At 41.3% G+C, this 20,828-nt stretch overlaps 1 long non-coding RNA gene across 1 annotated transcript; it reads right to left on the reverse strand.

The window, feature by feature from the left end:
- Positions 1-1,199: 1,199 nt before the first annotated feature.
- Positions 1,200-20,805, reverse strand: LOC108395983 (uncharacterized). The gene is made up of 3 exons (XR_001852816.3): positions 20,694-20,805; positions 19,535-19,698; positions 1,200-1,374 (listed from the first exon to the last, which is right to left on the reverse strand). It is a non-coding gene; the product is annotated as an uncharacterized lncRNA (long non-coding RNA).
- Between the last annotated feature and the right edge of the window lie 23 nt (positions 20,806-20,828).

A 20,828-nucleotide genomic window follows, 5' to 3' on the forward strand; every position in this document is an offset into this window, starting at 1 on the left:
TGTCTGGCACAAAGTGAGTTCCAGTAAGCATTAGGTATTGCCATCATTACTTACTGTACAAACCCAACCTGTACTGGGGGCAAAAGGAGGGGGGACACAATCCCAGCATGTGAGGCAGCCAGACAAGCTGCTGTCAGGGAGATAGGAATGAGAGATGGTAGGACCCCTGGGGTCCGAACAATTATCTGTACTTGGGGGACTGGCAAAGGCCAAGCAGGGTCTTGAAGGTTGACTAGTTGGTAGTCTGATGCTAGATGGGAAAGGGCACTTCAGGCACATGACTGAGGTGTGGGGAGGGAGGTGGAGGTAAGGCTGGAAGGGAAGTTTCAGACCACAGTGTTAAACATTATACATTATACTTAAGTGTATACTAAAAGTAAAATAAAAGAAGCTATCCACTTGAGCTATTCAAAACTCTGTCCTCAAAATATCCCTAAACTATGCTTTCCTTTTCTTGGACTAAGAGAATTTCTTCTTTTCAAAAAACATGGCTGGAAGGTCACAAGGGAATAGTCACTTTTTCTGAGCCTATTCTCCAAAACTGGTGACTTTTCAACTATTTTTAAGGTATAGAATGACAGGATAGATCTTAAGACGATTATGAGAAAGAACTTAGAGGAAGCAGAGTGAAATCTACAAACACACCATGTGATAAGATCATAATCTTTATAATTTTTAATTTGCCAAACCTTCTGCCTTTCAAACTAACAACAACCTCTTAAGGCAAAGTCTCAATAATTCACTCATTCAATAAACATTTAATGAGCACATACTATGTGCTAGACACTGTTCTGGACCTTGGGAATAAAACACTGAGCCACACAGCCCAAAAAATCCATACCTTTATGGAGCTTGATTTTAGGAGAGGATAAATTTTAACTTGCTACTGATATAAGTATATGTGGAGCTCACCACAATAACTTGGATTTCCCATAGGGATTTAATTCATTAAAACTCAAGTCAAGAGGTATTTGCAGCAGGGGAAATTAGGAAAACTCAAGTAGAAAGATGGCCAGAGGAATCCTTTCATCAACCCACTCCCCAGGTTTCTGGCTTCCCACACCCATTGTTCCTGCCAAGGTTAGTCTCTAAGATCCCACGTTCTTGTGCTTCACCACCATCCTTCAGCCAAGCATTGGAAGACCATAACAGTTAGGGAAGTGTTAGGCAGCAAGTACCAGAGAACTCAACAACAAAGGTTTAAATGATGCAGACATTTATTGGAAGTGGTCTCACTGTTTATCTGGCAGGCCAACTGTGTCATTCTAGCTCTTGTTATCTTTCTGTTCTTCCATTCTTAGTACATCGGCTTCTCTTCCACATGCTTCTAGCATCATGATCCTAGGATGGCTGCCCCAGCTCCAGACATCACCTCTGCATTCAAGATGGAGAAAGGAGGGAAAGGCAATATCAGTGAGCTCTCAATATGTCTCTTATATAAACAGAAAGCCCTAAGGAGACTTCCTATTCTTATCATTAGCCCAAGCCAAGTCACATGGCCTCATCTAACCCAAGGGAGATTGGGAAATTCTGTATTTGGATTTGCAGCTTCCATAATTGAAGGCAGCAAGAAACAGAAGAGGGCCAAGAATGGATTGTGGAGGCAAACAACAACGTCTGCCAGAAAAGCCTTCACAGAGAAACCACAAGACAGCAGACCGAAGGTTGCTCAAACCATTTTAGGCTGGGGAATTTTTTGAAACGGAGGATAAACTGGCACATTTCAGGCTCAGTCCAAATATTATGAAGTAGATCAGAGCTAAGTCCATCTCAGAAAACACTCTAGGCTGGAAAGACCCTGTGCTGGCAGAAAAGCCCCTGGGTTCAGATGCAGCCCATGCAAGGAGTCAGTGCCCGGAACACAGACGAGGGGGTGTCTTGCGGAGAAGGCATGAACTGAAGATATTATGTGAATACTGGGGTCTCATCAGCTGTTAGGAATTGAAAACTAGTGGAGGGGGCACCTCCTACCTCATGTGGATCACATAAGCCCTTCGACCTAGGACACAGTTTTTTCTGGCATAAGGGTGGGACTCCGGAGCCAAATCTACTTTTCCATCAAGAATATCCTTCTATTATGATTAGCATGTATGTATAATGTGGGGGGCGGGGCATGGGGAGGGCTGTGCAACACAGAGAAGACAAGTAGTGATTCTACAGCATCTTACTACGCTGATGGACAGTGACTGTAAGGGAGTATGTGGGGGGGACTTGGTGATGGGGGGAGCCTAGTAAACATAATGTTCCTCATGTAATTGTAGATTAATGATACCAAAATAAGAAATTAAAAAAAAGAATATCCTTCTCCCCAACCAGCTAAATTGTATCCTTTATCCATGTTATGTAAGCACTTGCTACCACCATTATTATGGATCCAAGTGTCTCATTTACACCGACTCATGGGGCTTTGGGTACCCACACATGGGAAGTTGACAAGTGACAATTCAGTCAAAATAGAAGTTTGGCATGACACAGTAAAAAGGGAAAGAAAAACCCCAAAGTTGTGTGTGTGTGTCTCTGCATCTGTGTTTGTGAGAAAACACACCCACACAGAATGTTATTAAAAGGTCACACTGGCCTGATTACATCCTCAGCCCAGGCCTGTCCTTGTAGCTCTGACCACAGTAAAATGTTCTAATTCAGCAAGTGATTTGGGATATCTACAATGTCTTTGTTTTATCAGGACAAGTTAAACCAAGTTGCTCTACAAAGAGAAAACAATGCATCACGATGCTGCTGTGTTTAAAGACAGTCTCAGTAAAATGAGCCCCACCCTCTACAACTTGTGGATTTATCCATCTATTCATCTATTTATCTTTCCATCCATCCTGTATCCACTGTCTTTCCAATCCATCTATATGTCTAGGCACCCAGCCACCCACCCAGCCACCCACCCATCCATCCACCCACCCACCTGTTCATCCATCCATCCATCTACCCACATATCCATCCTCCCACCCAGTCACCCACCCAACCATACATCCACCCATTCAACAAACACTCATTCATTTCCTTAAGACTTTCACATCCTTTCTTCTTCCTTGCCTAACAGAAATGCACTTTCACCCCATTAAGCCTTCACTTTCCACAGGAAATGCCTTCCTTTTTGTCCATTTTGTGAAATCCCACTGATCTTTAATAAAATTCACAGTCGATTATTTTTGGGAAGATCCTTCATGGACCTCTACTGTAAGCCCATGGTGTTACCTTGCATCTTAATTCTTACGGAATTTATGTTTTGTTTCCCAGTTTTATTTTGTAGTAAATTACTGCCTTCTACATCTCTTCACTGTTGTATTGCACTGCCCTTGTCCTTGAAATTGAAATATTTTATGTCGTTTCTTATCTCCCCAAATAAATTGTAAACTCTGTGAGGGAAAAGACTACAGTTTTTACTTCTTTGCAACGTACCTCCACAGCTTGCTTTTTGCAAATTGTATGTACATTATGCAAATCGTATGTACTCAACAAATATACTTTGATGGGATATAGTTTCCTCACCTGTGAAGTGGGGATAATACTGTTGTTATAGGAATACTGTGAGGATTCACTGTATATTAAAGACAATGTATATTAAAGAGTTTCTTAAACTGCAAAGTTCTTAAAGACATTATTACTGATGATAATATTTGATCATTCCAATTTTAAAAAGTATTAATTAATATCCATGTACTGGGTTATCTACAATTTTAATCAACAAAAAGACATCCAATAAACATTTCATTAACACTTACAGAATCATTAGGTCCTGTGCAAAATACCAGAGCTACAAGGTGGATGGAACATAGTCCTTGTCTTTAAGGAGCTCATGTTTTACCAAAGGAGCAGAAAGTGATTATGGGTAAAGCTGCAGAAAGTACCAAAACACAGACACAAAGTGCTCAGAGACACTTAAGAAATCCCTTAATTCTGCCTGAGGGATTAGAAAAAACTTCAAAGAGGAATTGGCACTTGAAAGATGAATAGAAAGTCCAGTAGATGGAAAAAGAAGAAAAGAACAGAGAAGAAACAGCATAGAGTTGAGGTGTATGTTTGGGGAAAAGGAAACAGGATTGTCTGGTCACAGGCTAAGGCCCTAGGCAAAAGGGTTGGAGGACAGATTCTGGGAACCAGGGGCTCATGCCTGGACCACAAGCCCAGCAGGAGTTTTGTGAGCCAAGCAAAAGAACATAGGCTTGATTCCAGGAGCTCTGCAAAACCACAGAGGAGGGGAATTACTAGATTTGTATTTCAGCGAAATGACCATCAGTGACAACACTTTCTGCTGCAAAAAACAGAAACCCAATTAAAACTGGCTTAAATAATAAGGACATTTATTATCTCACCTAACAGGAGTAGGCAGGCCGCAGGCACAGGATAATCAACCCCTCAAGGACCCCTGATCTTTCTGTGTCTCCACTCTGCAAACTCTGCTTATCGCTTTATTCCTGAGGTGGGTTGCAAAATGGCAGTTGCAGTAACACATTCAGGCACAACCAAATCTTGAACCATCCTCTCCAGCAGATACCTCTTCCCAGGTTTCATTGGGTCACAAGGCCCTGTGGGAAGACAGAGGCATTTGCCATGGCTACCTTAGACCAATCCTCTGAGGTGAAATGATATTGGAGAGTCATCCGTGATGTCCACCACGAAGACCCTGCCCACCAGCATGCAGACAGGCTCAAGTGGGAGACTGACAGCAGGAAGACCAATTGAGAAGACAGTGCAACATAACTGGAATAAAGTCATCCTGGACCAGTGATGTGGTTTTGGGCATGAAGGAGAAGGAGTAATTGAAGACACATCTTGCATGTGAAAAAGAACTTGGCAATTTGTCATACAAGTGGAGTGAGAAGCCAGGAGTTGAGAATGTTCCAAGCTTCCAATCTTAGGTTACAGAGTGGTTAGTGTCCTACTGCCTGAGATGGGTGCCTGGGTGGTCCCCTGGCATGGCCTCCCAAGGCCTGCTCACAAAGATTGAAATCATGAGAAAAAGAGGATTCACTCTCTTTCCTTCTCCAAGAATTGGTGCAGTGTAGCAGTTGAAGGGCTGACTCTGATGCCATGCCCCTTGCTGCCCATTACTTACGAACTGAGAACCTCAAGGAAACTTGTGTTTCCCTACTTGAGAAGCAGGTGTAAGAATGCCTAGCTCATAGGGTTGTTGTGTCAAGAACTAACTAGAGTGTCCAACATAGAAGGGACATCACGGTAAGCCAGATAAGGAAGGGGAACAGAGTTCTAGCCCTCCTTAGGTCGCCCACTCACTGTATGACCTCAGTCTAGTTACTGCCATGTATTCAAACTTCAATTTGTCATCTGAAAGATGGAGGAAAGACCTGCTCCTGGGGTTGCTAAGGGGACTGGATTAGAAAATATGTCAAGTGTTAATGTGGAATTTTGGAGGTTTTTGGCTGCCCGAATGAGAGGCAGAGTCCTACTGTAACTAATGAAGTAGAAAATCCTGGATCCTCCTCTCCCAACCTCCCTTACAGCTCAGGCGCAGCCCATAACCAGGCGCCGTCAGTCAGATCCATCTGCTCCTGGGCATTAGCGAGGTGAGGAGGGGAACTGAAGCTTTGTAGGAGGGATGGGTTGGGATAAGGGATGACAGTGATGGGCAGGTGACAGTGGTTCCACTCTCTGGCCCAGAGGGGTCAGCGGAGCAGGCTCTGGCTCCGGAACTCAATAGTGCTGGCAGCCGTGTTGTTTTTGTACTGAACCAGTTCTGTGCCATGGGTCTGCTGTTCTCTGACTGAAAATTCCCCTTGGTTCCTGACCATTTGCTCTGGCTGGCTATCTAGTATTTCTGAGAATTCTGGGGACTACCCAATAGCCTCCAAATTGTAGGGATTTTTTTCTGCTTTAATCTGCTTCGGTGATTTTCTGTGCTTATCTTAGGAATCCTGGCTACACAAGTACCTAGCAGGATGCCCAGCATGGGGTCGGAATCCCACACTGGTCCCTTTCTCCTTTTGGCTCCTATTCTCAGCGTCTTTCCTTTCACCCAAGTTTCATTTTAACTACTTGGTGTTCTGATCAGTGGGAGGAAACCCTCCCATTTAAAGAAGACAAGGAGTCACTCCATCCCATAATCACTTGCCTTGTGATTTCCCAGGAAAGATCATTCCACAGGCCAATAAACCCAGGGTGGAGAAAGCAAGCAACAGGGCTAAAGATCTAATTGCCCTCAGGTTTTAAAATGAAAGGAGTTTTAAGGGCAAACATAAACTTGTTCAACAAATCCCAAAATACAACAGTGAGGGACATTTGTAAATGCTTAGAAGCAAAATTTGGGGGACCAGGACACAGAAGTATTCATTCACATGGCCTTTTGGATTTCATAAACTGATGGGCCTAATTACGTACCTGGAAGAGGTGGAGTATAATGAAATACAGGGTTTCACAAAAGGTGTGTTTACTTCATGGGTAATGGAATCGTATCAGATGGTAAAGAGAACACTGGGGAGTCTGAAGAAGCACATCCTTAGTATTCATGGATGAAAACTGCCACTGACCCCTACAAAACACCCAAAGTTGACTCAGAGATGGAATATTGGGTTTCCTGGGTTTCTGAGGGACCACAGAACTCATGTAGCCTTCCAGCCCCCCAATCCAATGTAGGGGTCCCCCTACAATAGCCTAAGCAGATGGGTATCAGTCATGGGCCATTTAGCCTCTGCTTGAAGCCCTTTAGTGTTGAAGCAAACAGTTGGCTGAGTAGAATGTGTTGGTATCAGTTGTTTAGTCCCTAGGGATTTATGCTCTCTTCTCATGGAAGCATCTCTCTCTCTGTCTCTCTCTCTCTCTCTCTCTGAAATGATCTCTTGTCCATTGCGTGAGATCTTAGTGGGGTTGTCAATGAGATGTCTTGCCTTCCCTTGGCCAAGCCAGGCTCATTCAACTTCCTCCATGAACTCTAGATCTAGTGATACCAAAACGTTTAAGGGGGTCTACTTTATTCCAGCAGCAGCATCCTGTTGAGTTGTTCCTTCTATCCCAAATCCAAGACCTCTCTTACTCCTTTATTCCCCCAAGCCTGCTTCCCAGGCTTATTTCTATGAGGCACCCCCAATCCACCAACAATTGTTTTCCTGCATTATGTTAACTGGAGTCTGTTTCATTGTTTGCACCCAAAGAACCTGAACGGATGTAACTCATTATGGCTATAGTGACCACCCCTGGGTGTTAGAAAGGTCTTCCCTATAGCAAACTCAAACTCTTCCTCCGTGTAACTTCTACCCTGTTTCTGTGTTCTAGAGCAACTGTTTCCTGTTTTCTGGAGCAACTTTGAGCCAATATTTTCCATATGATGGACATTCAAACATTTCAGGACAATATGCTTTACGTTAGTCATCTATTTTCTGGGATAAATAGCCCTGATTTCTCAACAGTCAGTTGTGGAACATAATTTCCAAATCAACATCCTGATGTCACTCCTCTGAACCCTTAAAATGTGACCCCCATCAGGGGAACATGAAAGGTATAAGAGATCATTATTTCTCCCAATCTCCTCTCTAATTACACAAATTGCATGGTTTTAGCAGCAGCATTACATGGTTGGATTGTATTCGATTATCAGCTGAAACAAATTTTTAAAGCTCACTGCTTCATCATATGAGCAATACATAATCTTTCAAAATTAGAAAATAAAAATAAACAGAAGATAAATTTTAAAAAACTCTCACAACCCACCACCCAGTGATAATCAACTGTAAACATATTCTTGTAAAATCTTCCAGACTATTTTCTATGTGTATTATATTGACTTTTCTGTTGGTTGTATAATATTCCAATGTATGTTATATATTTAACTAATACTCTCTGAATGGGTTCTTTACTGTGGTGTTTATTTTGCTATTGTAAACGAAGCTTTGGGAAACACTCTTATACATCCATCTTTGTATATTTTTCTGATGATTTCTTTTTATTCCCAGCTTTATGTACACATAATTGATATGCAATATTGTGTACATTTAAGGATTACAGCATGTTGATTTGACACTTGATTTATATATTACAAAAATGATTGCCGCCATAGCATTAGCTAACACCTCCATCCTGTCCCATAATTACCATTTCCTTTTTGTGGTGAGAACTTTTAAGATCTACTCTCTTAGCAATTTTCAAGTATGTAATACAGTATTGTTAGCTATAATTACCATGTTGTGCATTACATCCCCAGAACTTGCTAATGGTATAACTGGAAGCTTGTGCCCTTCCTTGATCAATATCTCCCCATTTCCCCACCCATAGCTCCTGGTAATGACCACTCTACTCTCTCAGAGAGAGAGGTAGCTCTTTCGGATTCTACATTTAAGTGGTATCATACAGTATTTGTCTTTCTCTCACTTCATTTCAGTAGCATATCTGATGATTTTTTAATAATTCCTAGAGGTTGAATTGCTGATCAAAAGATTGTCTTTTCTTGTAAGGCTTTTAATTATCTATCACCAAATTACCCTCCAGAAACCAGTTTACACCCCCATGGGTAGATTATAAAAGGCTTTAAGACTCCTGGAATTTCCACATGACAGCCTGCCAGACCAGTTGTCTATAAGTAGTAATTGATTTTAAACGAAATGAAATACTGTATTTATACTTCGTTAATTTTATTTCCTTGGCTCTAGTGTCTCATTCCCACCTTTGAGATTAATACATTAGAAGACTCAGTCTTGACTCTTGAGAGTCAAGTATGAGACGGAGAGTCTGGAGGTTCAGTCAAGATGGGCTTATTTATCCTCACAAACCTAATATCCCTGCTCTATTTTCACCGAAGTTACAGATAAAATTGTTGAATAGGACAGAACCAGAACTGGGCCCCATAGAAATCTACTAGGTGTGTCTTCAGCCTGAGAGATAACCATCTGCAAACCTACCTAACAGTTCTGGTGGCAGCTTACATATGACCTGGTCCTTCTCAAGGTCACTTGAGTGGCAGTATCAATTCCAGCCACTAATGAGGTTATGGTTGGCACCACAGATGGGGCTCCAATCCTATAGCCAGTGTTTGTTCTGGCTGGTCAATACCTAGGGTACGTCGGTGGTTTTGTGGTATTAATATCCTCCTTGCACCCATGTACCCACTACGAAGATGAACCAGACGTTAGTAGTTTGTCATACTGTCTCAGATATCTTTTTGATTACACAAATTGCATGGTTTTAGCAGCAGCATTACTCAAAAGAAGGAGTATGAAAGCTTTGTATTTTGTACCTCTAGTACACTGAATTGTGTCTATGAACAATGAACATCACTGATTTATTATTTGAAAGGTTTTCATAAGTAGCATTACATGAATGTTTTCCTAAGATTCCTCAATATTGTTTTTGAAGTGTTTTCATATTGATACATATAGATCTAATTCATTCATTTTAACTGCTTTATAATCTCCCATTAAAAAAGAAATCCTCTGCTGAAGTACATTTACATTATTGCCACAAAAAATGTTACAATAAATATCCTTAAGCACACTTCAAGAGTTCCTCTAAGATAGACACATGGTGGAACAGCTGGGTCATAGGGTATGAGCATCTTCCAATTTATGTTACCTAGTTGCTCTACAAGGTACTCCAGTGTTTAGCCCTGATGTATACTCCTGCCAGGACTATGTGGGTCGTTCCCCCTCATCCTCACCAACAGTTGGTATTGTCAGACTTACGCTTACTAAGCTTTTGGGTGTGAGATAACCCTCAATATTTAAATATGTACTTCCCTGGATATTAGATGCAGTGGGCATCTTTTCATAAATTTATTGGTTGTTTTGAGTTTCTTTTTCTATGAGTTGTGTGTTCATAACTGTGGTAGCCAGCTTCCAAGATGGCTGCCATAATCTCTGCCTCCTGGTATTCATTCCCCAGCGTAGCTGCCTCCCACATTGTAGCAGGGTTGGTCAGTGAGGCTAAAGAATATGGCAGAAGACATGGCGTGTCACTTCTGAGATCAGGTCATAAAAGACACTGCAGCTTCTACTGGATCACTATTCTCTTTCTCTTGGATCACTTAATCTGGGAGAAGCTAAATGCCATGCTGTGAGCAGCCCGGCTGGGAGGCCCGTGTGGCAAGGAACTGTGGCCTCCTGCCAACAGCCAGGAAGAAACGGAGTCCTCCAGAAAACGGCTGTATGAATGAATTTGGGAGTGAATGCAGATAACCAAAGTCTCAGTGACATCTTGAGGGCTAGGAACCAAGAACTTGAGGGCTAGAACTCACCCAGCTAGGATACTCCTGAATTCCGACCCTCTAGAAAATAATAAATGATTGTTTTTTAAACTGCTGGGCTTGGGGGTAATTTTTATGCAGCATCAAATAACTAAAACAACATTTTGGGGATATTTTCCTACTGGGTTGTTTTTTTCTCTTTCTTATTGATATTTAGAAATCATTTTAAATATTCTAGACACTAATCTTTTGTTAGTTATATGGGTACAAATATCTTCTCCCAACCTTTGGTTTGTCTTGTCACTTTATCTGTGGTGCCTTTTTATGACAAAGATTTAACATTTAATATAGTCAAATATATCCTTTTTTTCTCCATTATAGCTTGTGATCTTTGTATTTTATTTTAAAAATCCTTCACTACCTCAGGTATAAAAAGTCTTCTATATTTTTATCTATGTATTTTAAATTTTATTTTTGTACTTCTACTTCTTTAACCATTCTGGAAATAGTGAATTGAATTGGCCAAACCTCTCTCTTAACACTTCTGTTTGTAATTTATTTTTAAAGAATTTGTTGTGCATTTTTCAGTTTGAAGATTTCTTCTTGGTTCTGACAAAGACCAGAGCAACGATTATCAAGCAACACTGTTGTCTCCGTCATCATCTCCTGACACAAGGATCTTATCCTTCTTGCTCCTTTGATTGTCCATCTATATTGGGACAGGATGTAGACACGAGTCATCCCTTGTGGGTCAGCATCTGAACCTTTTCTCTGCCTTGAAAACTCCGCACTCTTAATAAATATTAGTACAAAGCAGAACTGATCACAGCTGACACTTAACTTTCCTAGCCTTTCCTGCAGTAAGGATGCAGACACATGACCTAGGATCTGCCAATCGAACACATTCCTCTTGGATTTTGAATACAAAGAATCACCGGTGATTATGCAGCAAGGCTGACCAAACCTTAGTGCCCTTAAGAATCACCTTGAACTCTTGTTGAGATACCAAAGGCTGGGTCTGACTCAGTAGCTCTGGGGTGGAGGAAGAGAATTTGCCTTTCTAACTCTCCCAGGGCCACATCTTGAGTAGCTCTTTTGTTTAGAATAACCTTTATAATGAGGACTGTGGTTCCCAGGGGCGAGATCCCATTCCCAAGGGCAGCAGAGTTGACACTGCACCAAGTATCAGAGGAGACACTGGGCTAGTTCTGTGGTGACACTGGAGCACTGTTTCTCACTGGGTTGCAGCTGACATTGGTCCTCCAGCCCTCCTGGCAATTCTGTGAACTTCTCTGTATCCTTTCAGTAGATTACCTAGTTGCTTAAATCAGCCAGTTAGTTTCTGTTGCTTGCACCTAAGAATGCTGGCTGATCCAGGACCCATTCTGTAGCCTTCTGAAAGTCCCTTTGAGCCCTAACCCATTCTTAGCTTTAGCCTTCCTGACATGAGTTGTCTAGATTTGCACTGCTGTATTGCATCCCTTGGATTTATGCCACTCAATTCATCTTTGGTATGTGTCTGTTGAAAATAATGATTTTTTTCTCATTTCAAGAATAATATATGCTTACCATAAACATATTTGGAAAACAGCAAGAAGCTTAAAGAAGTAAATTCACAATCATCTTTAATCCCACCACCAGAAACAACCACTATAAATGCTTTATAATATTACTTTCATTTTTCTCTATATATACACACTTTTTATATATTTGAGACCATACTGTACCTGTTTTGTAACTCCCTTTTTTTCATTCCAACAATAAAAGTAAAGATTTCCCATCAAAAAGTTTTGTACAATATGATTTGCAATAGGGAAAAAGGATTCCAGCATATGATGTACTATAATTTATTCAACTAACCCATGCTCCTTGATATGTAGGTTGATTCAAATTATTCACTATTATAAACAACACCGCCAACTTCTGACTCAAAATGGCACATAGTTAGCAATTCCTACCATAGCCTCTCCAAATTCTCAAAAGTTATTCATTCAACAAACATTTCTTGAGTGTCTACAATGTGTCAAGCACTCTTTCAGTTGCAGAGGAGAAAGAAATGAACAAAATGGACAAAAATCCGTACCTTTGTGGCAGCTTTCCAGTGGGGTGAATAGTAATGATACTACATGTCAATAGCACACAAAGATCCAATATAGTAATACTATACCAATAACAATGATGGTAGCTACCACATTAAATGTTTGCCATCTGTCAGGCATTATGTTAAGCCCTTTCTGTGTGATTAATCTTCAGATGCTATTATCATTTCTATTTTTCAGTGAAGGCCATTGGCACTTTAATATTCTCCTGCTCCACCCACCATTAATACAGGCAGACCTAGTGTTGAATCAGTAAAGCTGAGTCCTCCCCAAAGCCTATGATGGGGCCATGAGAAGACACCACCTCACAGGGCTGTGGAATACCAAGTGAGAGCCCATCCCAATAAAGGAAGTGGACCAGCATCTGTGCTCAGCAAGCCTCACGTCCATGTAGGCAGGCAAGGAAGTGGGACCTCAACCCTCTGAACCTCAGGCAATTTGCTTTTCACATGTTGACAAGCATGCAATCATATTTTCTTCAAGAGCAAATTAAGAGAATTAAACCAGCATGGGGTCCATGAAACAATACAAAAAGAAAAGGAGCAGATGCATGATTAGGAGGCCTCACAGAAAAGCAAAACCACTGATAATCATCCATTGTTGGATCAATATGAATATGCTTGGAAACTTTCAGCAACCACATAAGGTATAAGAAGACATGGCCTTTCTGAAATATAGAACTATAAGGAGAAAACAGACTCAGATAAAAATGCAACAGGCCAAGATCAATAAAAAGGTTGATAAAGGAGGAGTATAAGGAAACTAAAAAGAAAAAAAAAAAAGCAGACTAAAGTTCACAACTCCCATCACAAATGGTGAAATTGATGTTATCAAAAAAGTTTGAATCAGACAATACCACATACTGGTGAAGATTGGAAGCAACTGGAACTCTTGCACCTCCCTTATAGAAACAATTTGACAATATCCAGTACAACTGAAGATGCTCCTGGTCTATGACCTGCAATCTCAGTCGAGGCAGATACAAAAGGACAATGGTTCCAAGTCTACTTTCTAAAATCAAATGCCCGGGTCAGACCTTTCTGAATTAAATCAGAACATCTTCGGGGTGTGAGCAACACATCAATAGTTTTTAAAAATTCCCATGTGATTCCAATGTGCAGCCAAGTTCAGGAACGACTGCTTGCATGTGTGTACTGGATGACATCCTCCAGAATGTTCACAGCAGCATTGTTTGTAACTGCAAGAATCCAGAAATTTCCCAATGTCCATGAGCAGAATTGATACAATATGGTGTACTCACACAGTGAAATACTACAGCACAGTAATTGCAGCCACATTCGTCAACATGGATGAATCTTACAAACATAATGTTGGGAAGGGAGGGGAAGCAATTCACAGAAAAGCATATACAACTTGATCGCATTTACATAACAAAAAATTACATGAACTAGACCATATATTATATAAACATACATATGTTTGTTGTAAGACGATGAAGAAATGCAAGAAAATGATTACCACAAACTTCAGGATAGCAGTTACCAGGGTGGAGGAGAGAGTTCCTAAGATACTGGTATTATTGATTTCTTAAACTGATAGAAATGGCTTATATCTTTTATATGTTATGAATATTTTTTAGCCTGCTTTAATTATGTAATTAAATTTTTTAAGGATTTCAAAACTTTAAAAAGGTGAATATTCTTAGGTAGGGACAAACTAGAAACATTTCTTAAAAATTCAGAGAAAAACAGCAAAGAAACAAAAATGATGAAAGCAAAGTATAGCTATGGGAGGACACTGAATGGCCGTAATTATACATCTTTTATTATAATCAAATGAAAGCAGAAACTTTTTTGAAATCCCACCACTAAAAATTAATTAATGCAAACTTAGATGAGAATAGGAAACCATGAAGAGAAAGATTTATAAATCTGAAATACAAAACAAAAATGTAAAATAATATCAATATTATTGGATAAATGTGTTGGATTACCTTGGTTGTAACTAACTTTTTGCTCACAGTCTCGAATATTTCTTTAATTCTTCAAAGTAGAATTACTGGCATATAATAGGTGTTTTAAAAAGAGTTGTTAAAAACATGGAGAATATTCATACAGAAGAACATTCTGTAAATCCATAATGTCAGAGCTTACCTTAGAATGGTAAACTAAAAGATTACTTTTATCTGCTTTTTAATTCTCTGTGTTTCTTTTCCTTTTCTACAATTAATACATGTTACTTGTAGCTCTTGGGGGGAAAGGTGCTCCCAGCCCAGGGAAAATCCTCCTATGAAACCACTGAAACTGAAATAAGTCAAGGGAAAGGGTAAGTTGTGAGAAACCGTTTTTATTCCTCACAACTTTCTCAACTTTGTTGGCCAGGCTCTGCACCGTCTGTCTCCTCTGATGGCTCGTGCTCTGCCGACACCATGCCCTCTCTACCTCTTGCTGCCCCTTCCAGGAGGAACTCCACTGAGGGGTCGTTGGTGACTGGCAGACACCAGCCCAATTACATACCAGGAATAGAGGGGAGGAGATAATGGCCATTTTCTCTCCACCCCCTGCCCCAGATGGATGGGAGGCTCTGCAGTGGTAGCACCTACTGATATGTAAATGAACTAAAGCTGGCAGGAGATTCTAGAAATTTGGTCATTTACTCCACATTTGTATAATAAAACCAAAATGTAATAGTAGTTACAACAAAGACTCTTACTAGGTTTTTCCTGGAAAAACTCATGCATGGTGAAAACAACTTGCCTAATTCTAAAAGGCTAAGTTAAAGGAGAGTTTGATTCCCAGCCAGATCCTTACAGTCAATGACCCTCATGGTGGCCAGCCTCCTTTAACCCCTAGTATATCTGGCTCCTGCTCTTTTTACCCTTATGTACATGTGTACAAGGTTTGGTCTGTGAGGCCAAAAGAACATGACAGAAGAGATGGTATGTTACTTCTGAGATTAGGTTATAAAAGACACTTCCACCTTGGTCATCCTCTGTCTTTGAGATCAGCTGCTCTGGGGGTAGCCAGCTGCAATGTCATGAGCAGCCCCATAGAGATGCCCATGTGGCGAGGAGCTGAAGCCTCTTGCCAGCATCTGTGTGAGGGCGCCATCTTGGAAGTAGCTCCTCCAGCCCGTCATGCCTTCAGATGATGCAGCTCCTTCTGAGATGCTGACTGAAACCACATGAGAGACCTTGAGCCAGAACCACCCTGTTAGGCCATACCTGGATTCCAGACCCTCAGAGACTATGTGAGATAGTAATAGTTTATTGTTTAAGCTGGTAAGTTTTGGGGTAACTTTATCTGCATCAATAGATAATTAATATCCCCTTTTAAATGGTTAGTAGCCTTTAGCAGCAGGCAAAGATAAAGAATAGGCTTGGAGGACCACAACGAACTAGGACACATCTTTGAGAGGGAGCAGAGTTCCTCCTGAAGTAAGTGTATCTTCAATTATTCCCCCCATTCTATGCAATATGGGGACTCTTGACCTGTCTTCCCAAATTGGGGGACATCAAGGGACAAACAGTGAGGTAGAACAATGACTCTGGAACCTGGGGAATGTACCCTCTTCTTTTCTGAGTGACTTAATGGCAGTTGACAACTCACAAAGAGCCCAGCATGATGCTGGTGGAAGCAGTTGTGGGTTGCACATTTGGGCACAGAGAGGATGGTGACCCACCCCCTGCAATGCCATAGGAGACCTAGGAAGGTCCCACCATCCCAAGTAAAGGTGGGCCAACCCAGGAGAGCCAACCTAGTTGACCAAGGAGGGGTATTCTGCTGGGTATAGAGTGCCTGAAGATCTGAAAGCCTGACCACTGCCTTTGAGGGTCCACCCAACCTAGGACCTTGGACAGAGACACACTGCCAGGGGTTATTGCCTATACTGCACAACACTGTAGTTGAATCCTGCCAGACACTACCCAAAGGTAGATCTAGCCATGTATGCAGCTAGCAACAGACACTGAGGGCCTGGTCAACCAGGGAAGCATGGCCTGACAGAGAAAGGAGGGGTCCTCCTCTACTTCCCACAAAGGGTCTCAGAACAAGGGGCTGTGAGGAGGACAGGAAGGGGCACCAACAGACAAAGCTGTCCTCTGCTTCCCAAGCCCAAGGCAGGGCTCTACACCAGAATGTGATAGAAAACAACACTATCTGGATGTGATAGAATGTTTCCTTGAAATGAAACTATTTTAAACTAGAAATGACTGGACACAGCTGATATTTATAAGATTGGGCTAACTTCAATTTTTCCAGTGCTGAGCATGAATAGGAGTTTTTTTAGAGAAAAGGAAGTAAGTTATAAAAATAAGGTAAACCTCTTTTTGGCACATGGCTACCTGGGTACTGTTCAGTTAAAGCTGTTAAATAAATGAGCAATGAGAGCTGAGGTATATAATCTACTTCCTCCTGAATGTTAAGTTGGTCACGTCCTCCATGCAGGCACACTGCACCCATTCAAAACCTTCCCCAATTATAAATGTGGATTTTTTAAATTGTTTAGAATCCATTGCTCCATGTAAATACTCTTCCTTATTAGACTCTAGACCAGCTATCAAATGGAATTTTTGGTAATGCTGGAAATGTCCTATATCTGCACTGCCAATATAATAGCCACTAACCATTTGTGGCTGGCTACTAAGCCCTTGAAAGGTGACTGATACAAGTGAGGGGCTGATTTTTCAATTTTATTTCAGTGTAATTAATTAAATATAAATAGCCACCCATGGTTAGTGCTACCTTACTAAACAATGCAGTTCAGGGTGGAGTTGGACATGTTTCTTTCTATGGAACATTTGGAAATCTGGGTTCTTATATCTGGTACACATCTCTGTTTGTTTGTTTGCTATTACAAACTCCAGAACGATAGGGTCACTTTGGTTCAAGATTTCTGGCACTTCCACACAACTCACCAATTCTACCAATGTGTCCTCAGAACCAAATTCTGAATATCATTTTCAATAATACTTACATTGTAAACATTTGAGGAGACTGGATATCTGATAATACTCAGGAATTACTAAAATTGCATACTGAAATGGTAACATGATACAATGTCTGCAATTTGCTTTAGACAGTGGAGTGGGAAATGGATGGAGAAAAGAAAAGATTGGTTGATAATTGTTGAAACTGTGTGATGGGTTCATGAGCACCCTTACATTAGTCTCTCTACATGTGTGTAAATTTTTTAATATGAAAATTTTAATGTTTTATTTTTTAAATAAATTTTTCAAAAATTAAAAAAAATTTTAATTTAACTATTATCAAAAAAAATTAATAAAACCAATTATTCTTAAGAAAATTGGATACTCATAGTATCAAATGGAAGGGGGGAAAAGGGAAGCTATAAAATGATAAATATACAACAAAATGAGAAATTTAGTATACGTGGAAGGAAATACATAGCGTAGTACAGCGGTTAGGCTCCAGATGGCTGAGGTCAAATCCTGGCTATAATACCAACTTGGCTTTAGGAATTTTTTAGCTTTGCTAAACTTTAGTCTCCTCATCTACAAAATGAGGATCATAGTAGAATGTACCTCTTAAAATTGCTGTGGAGGTTAAATTTGCCTAGTTATGAAATACTTAGCCAGCATCTGGCACAAAATACAAGTCCCATCACTTATATCTGGGAAATAGATTTATAAGTGGTTGTTCTTACACCACCATATTAACCAATTTTCCACAAAAGGGATGTCATCCTTTTATATTCAAGAAGGAGAATTATTTTTTAAAACATAAAAGAACATTTCTTCGATTGCTATTCAAGTATTCTGAGAAACTGTTAGCAAAGTTAGTTAATAATTTATCAGATGTTGTAAACTTTAGCAAAAGGTGAATTCCAGCTTATGTCTGGACAAGTGGAATTCCCCATGAAAACCCTGTTCCATGGTCTTTGTGCTATGTATTAGGAATGCATCCTGTGGAAGCTTCCTCTGTCACAGGGGTTGGCGCGGTGCAGTGGGGGTGGAGTGGGGTCTTCTTTCTGTGCTTCTCATTACCCTTTAATCCAGAAGCTCTCCACACTGCCAGACAGATCTTTGCAGATAATGCTACACCATTTTTCCTTTCTATGAGATTTGCATCTTTTAAATGACACATATCCCTCCAATGTCACTTCCTAATTTTCAACCCCCTCCAAGTGGCAGTGATGCTTAGGAAATTATATATTTTCTCAAATAAGATGAAAATCTTGCCTCATCCATTCCCTATACCCCTTGCATTAGGAGATAGATGCATAAGGCCATAAAGAAAGTTCTGGTCCAATTGTCTTTATTTTTGCTCAAGAATAATGGCAATGTCTCTGTTATCCTGCTTCTGTCCATATCACAAAGGCGCTTTTTCACTTTCTCCTCAACTATCAGTGGTAGTAAGCCAACTATAACTACACTAAACCAGAGAAAGAGCAAGAAAAAGGGAGGAAGAATATTGGCTTACATAACTAACAAGTCCAAAGGGGTAGGGCTAGCTTCAGGCATGGCTAAATCCAGGTGCTCTCATGTTTTCAGGAATTTATACATCATCAGATTCAGCCTTCTGTCCTGTTGACTTCATCCTCAGTCTCGCTGAGGCAAGGTGGCATTCAGCTGCTCTAAGCTTATAACCTATCCTCTTAGCCACTCTAAAGAGAAAGAAAGCAGACCTCATTCTCAATCACTTCAGCAAAGTCCTAGAGACAACTCTCTAGAGACAACAGATCCAAACCAGGGCATGTGGTAGCCACCTCTGAACCAGTCACTGAGATTCTGATGAACTTTTTCTGGAGCCAAAAGATGGCATCAACCCTCTTTGGCCGTTGAGTAGAAAGTCAACGGTTTCCCTTCAAAGATAAAAAGGCTTTTAAAAGAAGACGGCAAATAGACGCTGAGCAGACAAAACAACAGCTGTCCTCTCTGTGTCCATAATAATCTTTTAAAATGCCCTTCGATGCCTTTGGGAAATCTCCTACCAAACACATTCTTCCCTGTCTTTGTGGTACTTTCTGTCCTTTGCCAGTAGCCTCCTATTCTAGTATCTGGGTTTTTGCCCAGGAAATGAAATCCCCATTAACACCATCAAATCAGCAGCTGTTCACTCCGCATATCCTCTCCTTTCTCTTCCAAAGTCACACACATCAGCTGGATGAAAAGATGGAACACCACCTGTACCCTCAACTCCTTCAAAGTCCATCTCAGAACTTTGAAACTTCCAGAGACATATTTCAGATATCTTTTGACTGCACCGTTATCCTCAGATGAATCAGAATAAGGTAATGGTTGAAAACTCTCTACAAATATTCCGTCCTATCTGTATCTGTGCTCCACAAGCCCAGTGCCCCTCCAAACAAGCCATACCTGGTCTCAGAAAGCAGTCATTCTGAGAATACGCAACTTTTTTTTTCCAGCCAGCTGAGGCTGCTTCCTCAGTATGGGTACACTCCAGTACTTGGCACAGTGCTGAAGACACACTAGAAGCTCGCTGTGATGTCCTGTTTCCATTCGTGCCCTACCCAAGTGCCCTGAAAAAAAACAAAAAATGAAAACAAACAAAATACTAAGCTGAATACTATGGGAGAATCGGGGAAGGAATACGAGGGACATATTCTGTAATGTGTTTTTCAAGCTTTGTATATTGGCTAGTCTTCTGAAATATTTCATACAGTTAAAAATGTGCAGCTAAGAAACCAAAAAGCTGATTTGATCCTGTCACTCCCCAGCTTGGTTCCCCACAGCCCATGGGATGACATCCAAGCTCCTTGCCTCCCACACAAGGTCCAAGATGTGGCCTAGTCTTCCTTCTTCCCACCTGAACGTTACGGGATGAAAGTTTGTGTCCCCCTGCCATCTGCTCCCCCTGCTCCAAATTCCTGTGTTGAAGTTCTGACCCCCAGCGAGATAGTATTTGGAGGTGGAGCCTTTGGGACGTGATTAGGGTTAGAGGAGGCTCACGAGGGTGGGTCCTCATGGGATTTGTGTCCCTGTGAGAAGAGGCAGTAAAGACCAGAGCTTCCTCTCCCTGCCCCGTGAGGACACAGGGAGAAGGCAGTCTGCAAGCCAGGCGAAGGGCCCTTCCCAGGAGCCTAGTCTCCAGGCGCCTTGGTTTGGACTTCCCAGCCTCCATAACTGTGAGAAGTAAGTGTCTGTTGTTTTAGCCAGCCAGTCTGAGGTATTTTATTACCGCAGCCCCAGCTGACTGAGACATCACCCTTGCTCCCGCAGTCATTGTTTCAGACATCTGGAACTACCCCGCGCTCCCTGAATGCACCAGGTTCTCTCTCAGCTAGGTGCTCTGGAGTCTGTCTTCCCTCCCTTTTTTCACCAGGCGAACTCCTATCTACTCCCTGCATTTGGTAGAGTAGGCTAGCAAAGGGGTTCCAGAATGCGGCGGCTTAAAGAATACGAATTTCCTTTTGCTCACATAGCAGTTCTGAGATTAGCAACAGGGAGTGGGGAAAGCTCTGTTCCCAGTGGTCATTCAGAAATCCAGGTTCCGTCCAGAACTGGCTCTGCCTACCTCCAAGCCCCCTTGGTCAGCTGCACGACTGAAGCTGGGTCACCACCACATGCAAGAAGGCACGTTGGGATGCTTTGGAGTCCAGACCAGAAGTGGCCCTCTTAATTTCCACTCATTCTACTGGACGTAACTTAG

The sequence above is a fragment of the Manis javanica genome, chromosome 4, assembly GCF_040802235.1.
Source record: "Manis javanica isolate MJ-LG chromosome 4, MJ_LKY, whole genome shotgun sequence".
NCBI lineage: Eukaryota > Metazoa > Chordata > Mammalia > Pholidota > Manidae > Manis > Manis javanica.